The 7,713-nt window shown below is 44.4% G+C and overlaps 1 long non-coding RNA gene across 1 annotated transcript; it reads right to left on the bottom strand.

Annotated features, from left to right (window-relative positions):
* Positions 1 to 1,320: 1,320 nt before the first annotated feature.
* LOC123163676 (uncharacterized) lies at positions 1,321 to 6,557 on the bottom strand. The gene is made up of 5 exons (XR_006481941.1): positions 6,037 to 6,557; positions 5,475 to 5,598; positions 3,316 to 5,288; positions 2,390 to 2,458; positions 1,321 to 1,673 (listed from the first exon to the last, which is right to left on the bottom strand). It is a non-coding gene; the product is annotated as an uncharacterized lncRNA (long non-coding RNA).
* Positions 6,558 to 7,713: the final 1,156 nt, after the last annotated feature.

Below are 7,713 nucleotides of genomic sequence, written 5' to 3'. Positions count from 1 at the left end.
ATGAGAAATTCCACGAGTTGAAGTTAATATTTCAAGCAAATGCCCGAGTTGAGAGATATGAAGTCTCCAACAAGTTCTATAGCTGCAAGATGGAGGAGAACAGTTCTGTCAGTGAACACATACTCAAAATGTCTGGGTATCATAATCACTTGACTCAGCTGAGAGTTAATCTTCCAGATGATAGTGTTATTGACAGAGTTCTTCCTTCACTGCCACCAAGCTACAAAGGCTTTGTAATGAACTATAATATGCAAGGGATGGATAAGACAATTCCTGAGCTCTGCGCAATGCTCAAAGCTGCGGAGGTAGAAATCAAGAAGGAGCATCAAGTGTTGATGGTTAACAAGACCACTAGTTTGAAGAAAAAAAGGCAAGGGAAAGAAGGGGAACTTCAAGAAGAATGGTAAGCAAGTTGCCACTCCCGGGAAGAAGCCTAAAGCTGGACCCAAGCCTGAAACTGAGTGCTTCTACTACAAAGGGACTGGTTACTGGAAGCGAAACTGCCCCAAGTATTTGGCGGATAAGAAGGATGGCAAAGTGAACAAAGGTATATGTGATATACAGGTTATTGATGTGTACCTTACTAATGCTCATAGTAGGGCCTAGGTATTTGATACTGGTTTGGTTGCTCATATTTGTAACTCGAAACAGGGGCTACGGATTAAACGAAGTTTGGCAAAGGACGAGGTGACGATGCGCGTCGGGAATGGTTCCAAGGTCGATGTGATCGTCGTCCACTACAAGAAATATACCAACTTGCGACCATCACTATTGGTCACTGAAAGGTCATTGTTTTTCATTTGCGACTTTTTTGTGACCAAAAACAGAAGGTCAAAAGCTGGCAGTCGTAAACTGAAATTAACGACCTTCTTCGGGATAAGGTCGTAGACGTTTATGACCAAAACAAAAGGTCGTTGAACCCATGACCTTTTGTTTTGGTCACTGGCTGTCTGCCCAGGCCACGTCGGATCCGGCGTGGCAAGCTGACGTGGCAAAATTGCGACCAATTGAAAAGGTCGTTGATAAGATTCAGCCCAGTCCAGTTCTGTCTTTTATATGGGCCGAGCCCACTAATTCAGCCTTTTTAATATTTATTTTTTCTGTTAATTTTCGCTAGCTACATGGGCCTAGCCCAACAATTTGGCTTTTTTGGTTTTCTAAGCCTTTTCCATTTTCTGGGCCTCATCCTTTTTGCAGTCCATTTTCTTATTTTTAAGACTTTTTTTGTTTCATCTTTGTCCAGCATTGTTTGGGCCAAGGCCTCTTCCAGCCCATCAATATTTTCAGCCTGCTAATTCATAGGACTAGACAACAGAGAAATAGATGAGTTTTTTTTATTTTGCTATCAAAGCAATATTTGTTTCGCCGTACAATCATATATCATCTCTTACAGTTACATCTTCATCAGATTATCTATACATAAGCAGCAGCAACTAAAAGAATGCCATCTATATCAAACGACAGCGAAGCAACAAAAAAGATATACTGCCATCACAACTCCAACAAACAACTAATGTACACTACCTATGAGAAGGCCAAACAGAAAAGGAATCGCTAAAAAGATGATCACTAGCTTAGATATTCAGAGACCACTGCCATGTTGTCGATTGGATTTGGTTGCAGCCCTTCCAGTTTGCTAAGAGCATCTTTCCAGCAGCATATCTTCTCATAACCTAAAAAGGGAACATAAACCAGCATAAGAATTTGAAAATTCTTGCCCTACCAAAATATTAGTACTTGTTTAAAACAAAGGATTATCAGCAAAAGTTATTTCCACAACCGTTTGGTGGATACTGATGGTAGTTAGTTGGTAGGCTGATTAGTTCAGTAAGTGTGTTAAACAACCAGGAGCATTTTTCTCTAAAACTGAACCAGGTATATAGTTCAAAGTGTGTTGAGCATGTGACACAAAGCATTTTCTCTACAAACTAAGATTTGAAGTTTTCCTCAGTGAAACATATGAACACAATAGGCTTCAGCTTTGCTATAAAACCTGAAAACCTTTTTGGGACTATACAAAAGGTAAACAAAATGGGTAGCTTGCAAAGAAGGCGATACAAAGATATACAGCAAGGCTCCAAGCACATGCATCTCTACACAACAGTTAGACACAGACCACGTCTCACCCCAAAATAACAAATCACAAATACAATAGCTAAACTAAGCAAGCACAAACACAGCAGGTATGAATCTGCTGCATCAAGCAAGGAAACAATGAAAGGCTCCGACGAATTTCCATTAAACCTTGTTCTGGCAGGACTAAAGAGCTCTTGAATGTTATAAAGATACGCAAAGAATTAGCTATACTACACATCATGACTAGCATCCAGCAAGCATTGACAAGACACATATTTCGTTCACGAAATGATACGAGAATCAGAATCAGTACCATCTTAGCTTTAGTAGCATGCCGGTTTTCCTGCTCCATGGCTATCATAAACGAAACCCCCTTGAAAACCTGAAGATGATTAAATAAGGCTGCTTTAACAACACTAAGGGAGCGCTCTGCCAGAAACTAGACAAAACTAATGTAACAACAAAGGGAGCACTCTGCCAGAAGCAACAAGATTTCCACAGGCAACAACATCAAACAGTTCTGTTATGGAGCTCAACATGAACTGAAGTAAAACAAAAATTGAATTTTCTGATCCTTGACGCCATTCCCATCAGATTTAGGACCCCATAAACACTTGTATAAACAGACAAAATAGAACATAGAGATTATGGTATTTTTTTCTCCTTACATCTGTTCAGAATTTCAAACGGGGTTACCAAATGACCGCCATCTAAATTCACCGTGGGGTTGACCCTAAAGGCGCAGCACTTGGGTGAACAACCTTCAGATATCTTAAAACACGAGAAAAACACTCTTACTTGGCATGTAATACAATAGTTAGTGTTCAGGTTCAGTAGAATTTATTACAAGAAATTTTAAACCTTCCGATCATAAGTTGAATTTATTACTTGAATAGATTACACATAGTAAAACTTCATGGTTAACTTGGTTTACTCATTAGTGAAAAAGAGTGCAGTTTTAAGCCGTACAGGAAGGACCAATGTTCAGAATTTCACAAACAACAAAACCAGGGAGTAAACCAAAGCGTTTCACAACAAACCAGAAAAGGATGCTAATCCTCCACTAGACCAATAACACATACAAAATTTTGTGCAGAAGGATGCTAACTTGATGTAGAAGGCATACACATGGCACAATGGACATGAATGCAGAGCGACCACCATAGTCATGGCTCCATGACCATGACAAGCTCAGACCAACAACCAGAGGTGGGGAGCAGAGGAAGGAAAGGATCTCACCGTGGGTGTTTTTTGTAGCCAATGCCAAACAGCACCACCGCTACCACCGTTGCATGGAAGCAGCAGAAAAGAGGAGCCTGGCACGATGAACCCCTTGTACCGAATCAAATCCTGCCGCACGAGGACAAGAGAAATAAGAAGATAATACGGAAGTTGTTAAACAGAATCGTAGAATGCCATCACGTAATCCAAAAAAATTGAACACATATATGCATGCTTGTCAAAGTTTAATTCCAGAGAATTAAACTGCTTCTGATAGTAACCAAATTGTTTTAATACTCAGCCATCCAGTACCACACAGGAAGCAAATCCTAAAATAAAAATGCACTTCTGAACAGAACGACACACTACATGAACATGCCAACAGGTTTGAACAATGGATGACATACAGTACAAGAAAAAGAGCAGGAGAATGGATTCTGATAGAATGCTGCATCTTCCAAATGAAGACATTTGCTTTTGGAGCTAGCTAGCACTTGGCAGAATCTGGAATCAGCCGAGATTAAGAATCTATAATGCAAAAACCATAACCATTAAAGATTGAAAGAATCTGTGAAGTGAGTTCACTCTCTTTCTAGATATTTTGACAGTTTTGAGTCAACACACATATTAAAGTAAGCGACCATATCATTTATATATGCTGGCAGAAACACTACCCTTGAGTAACATCTCAATTAAGAACAAGTAAGAAAGTAGAGGAGATGGATCAATCATAGCAGGGGTTTAGGATAATTTCCTCAAACTTGTATGTGTCAAGTATTTAGAAACAAAACAGTGTCACATTTATGGAAATAGAGGGATTAAAAAGATATATGAGCATAAGGTCTTCAATAAGTAGACTCAAAGGCACATGACATCACAGAGAAGATAAAAGCACAAGATGACTGCAGTGACTAGGCTACAAGTTAATACAATTAACATAGGTTAATACAAGCCTGATGTACTACTCAGGCTAAGAAGAAGCAGGTACAGTAGTAGTTTTAGCACACTAGTGCATGTGTTAAAATGGAAGCATCGCTGCTGGGTTATACTAATAAATAATCCAAGTGTTGCAACAGCCAACAAAATTTAAAAAATCTATACACATTCACAGACCATAACACATTTACCGACATTGATGGACTGGACAAACCTAACACATACATATCATACTAACTAGTAGGATGCCCGTGCTACGCTACGGGGTCACACGAGATTTCGCTTCATCCATTTGGTAACCTAAGAGGACATTAGACAATCACTACTCCATACATAACTTTTTGTGATATATTTAGACAAAAGGAAAAAATAATGAACAACACTTGCAATACATTCTGTACTGAGCAAAGAAACAAAATGCACAGTAAAAGATGCTCTGAATTATGTGTATATAGAAGGCCCAAGTGCACATGTACATGCCCACAGACACAAAATTAGTACTGGACATGTTCTTACTCCAGGTCTTATGCAACTGGGACAACCCTAAATACCATGCAACAATGCAATTGTGGCGTTGTTCAACAAGACATCTCGTCTTCTATTGGCAGTTTAGCACCACACAAACAGAAAAGAATTCTGAGCAAAAACATTAGTCGCATGGTGACATGAAGTTTGGCTAAATTACAGAGATAAGTCCCACTGTAACAGCAAGTCCTACTATAAAAGTTTCATCTAATGCTACTACTGATGCATGACAATATTTGTGTCAAATAGTTACTGCAATATTTAATTAACCTCTGGCAAGTTTCATCTAATGTTTCATTTAGATTTAGTTAATGGAAAAGACTCATCTCTGGAGTAGTTTAATTGAAAAGATCTACAGAATACTCCAGTAATTAGAGTACACAGCTGATATGCTGGAAAGAACATTGCACAGGCAGGACAAACTACTCCATCTTGGACCGATCCTTGGACTTTGCTTGAATGGAAGACTTGACAATGTTAGGGTCCAGTATCCTGCCATATAATCTCTTGCGGTCTTTTATGTATCGAGTCTGAAAGATATATATTTGTTGTGAGCAGTCAGCACAGCAAAATCAACCAGAAACAATACAAGATGACTTTGATTTAGACATTTCAAACCATGCATGTTCAGAACATAAATTATTACTAGTTCTCTATATATGGTGTTCACAGATTTTGAACAACACGTACAAGCATCGGTGAGTCAATATGCGTACCGAGTTAAGCCGATGGCAGTGCCATATCCATTCACAATCAAGCGGAACAACCAAAGGCTCATCATCTGCAACAGCGGCCAACAGCCTTGTCACCGAGAATGCAAGGAAAGAGGCCCTCGGGATCCTGCATAGCAAAAGAAATCCTTTCATGACACGAACACAAATTCTAGTAAATCTCTACAACATGCAGTAGGCTTTCATATTTGCAAAAAAAAAAAAAAATCTACTGTACATCATGTCAATTCACTCTACACCCACCCCGACACTATGAGTAACAACTGGTACAATGCTACATGGAAGTCAATTAATCCCCAATTACTCAGTCTCATCACAACCACTGATAATAATCCAGAAGAAAAGCAACATACTCAGTTGTCACAATCTAGCTTGTGACGCAGTGGAATAACACTGAAGGTAGGGAAAATCCAAGGATAAGTTGCTGGGGTTGGGGGAGGTGTTGACTAGCAGAAGTGCCAGCGCTGGCTACAGGCCCTGGGCAACCGCGGCCATTGAAACCTAGATTCGAGGAAGCGCATGGCGAGGAGGATGAGGGGTGACGTACCTTGCCGCTCCAGGTGTAGTAGACGGTGTGGCAGAGCACAGTGGAGAGGACCTTGACGCAGACTCGCCGGCCAGCGGCGGCGCCACCTGCACGTCCTCGACCACCAGCGGCTTGTTCGCCTCGTACGCCACCGCCGTTGCACGCAAACCGAACCCCAGATCAGAGGTGGCGGAAGGGCGAGGAGGGGGCGCCAGGTCGGCCTTGAGGCACCGCGGCCTCCGGGGACGACGAGACCGCCGTCGTTGCCGCGCAAGCAGCCAGCCGCGAGGGCGGCCGGCAGGCGCCGCGGTGGGCGCCGCTGCGGGATGCGTCACGGAAGGAGGCCGGGGATGGGGAGGAGGTGATGGCGTCCACCCTGTCGCGCTTCTGCTGCTTGGACATGCGGGACGGCAGCCTCAAGAAGGAGGCGGTGAACACCAGCGCCGGCGCTCGATCTGCTGCGGGAGGGCAAAGGGGGGCGACTGGGAGGGGGAGGAGGGGCGGCGACAGGGCGAGGAGGAGGACGTTGTCGTCGATATGGACCGGGGAGAGGGGGAGAGAGATCCGGATTGGGTTGCTAGGGTTTGGGTTGGGTGGCTGAGACTTGAGAATGAGTGAGAGACGTTGGATCCGTTGGGTGTGGACGGTCCAGATCGGCTACAGTGGGATGATCCGTGGGAAAAGCCCTGATTGGTTCAGAAAATTTATGACATAAAATAGTTCTAAGTGTTGGGGAACGTAGCAGAAATTCAAAAAAAATACGCATCACCAAGATCAATCCATGGAGTAATCTAGCAACGAGGGGAAGGGGAGTGCATCTACATACCATTGTAGATCGCGATGCGGAAGCGTTGTAAGAACGCGGATGAAGGAGTCGTACTCGTAGCGATTCAGATCGCGGTTGATTCCGATCTAAGCACCGAAGAACGGTGCCTCCGCGTTCAACACACGTGCAGCCCGGTGACGTCTCCCACGCTTTGATCCAGCAAGGAGAGAGGGAGAGGTTGGGGAAGACTCCGTCCAGCAGCAGCACGACGGCGTGGTGGTGATGGAGGAGCGTGGCAATCCTGCAGAGCTTCGCCAAGCACCGCAGGAGAGGAGGAGGGAGAGGGGTAGGGCTGCGCCAAAGGAAAGGTATTCTCGTGTGTATGGCAGCCCCAAAACCTCAACTATTTGTAAGGGGGGAGGGGCTGCGCCCCCATCTAGGGTTCCCCCCAAAGGGGTGAGGCCAGCCCTAGATGGGGCTTGGGGGGCGGCCAAGGGGGGGGAGAGAGGGGGGCGCCCCACTAGATGGGCCTTAGGCCCATCTTAGCCTAGGGTTTCCCCCTTCCCCCCCTTCCTGCGCCCTGGGCCTCTTGTGGGGGGGCGCACCAGCCCACCTGGGGCTGGTCCCCTCCCACACTTGGCCCACGCAGCCCTCTGGTGCCAGTGGCCCCACCTGGTGGACCCCCGGGACCCTCCCGGTGGTCCCGGTACATTACCGATAGCACCCGAAACTTTTCCGGTGACCAAAACAGGACTTCCCATATATAAATCTTTACCTCCGGACCATTCCGGAACTCCTCGTGACGTCCGGGATCTCATCCGGGACTCCGAACAACATTCAGTAACCACGTATATCTATTCCCTATAACCCTAGCGTCATCGAACCTTAAGTGTGTAGACCCTACGGGTTCGGGAACCATGCAGACATGACTG

Source organism: Triticum aestivum, chromosome 7D, assembly GCF_018294505.1.
Source record: "Triticum aestivum cultivar Chinese Spring chromosome 7D, IWGSC CS RefSeq v2.1, whole genome shotgun sequence".
Lineage (NCBI taxonomy): Eukaryota > Viridiplantae > Streptophyta > Magnoliopsida > Poales > Poaceae > Triticum > Triticum aestivum.
Note: the sequence above shows the minus strand (reverse complement) of the source record. Positions and strands in the feature narration are given on the sequence as shown.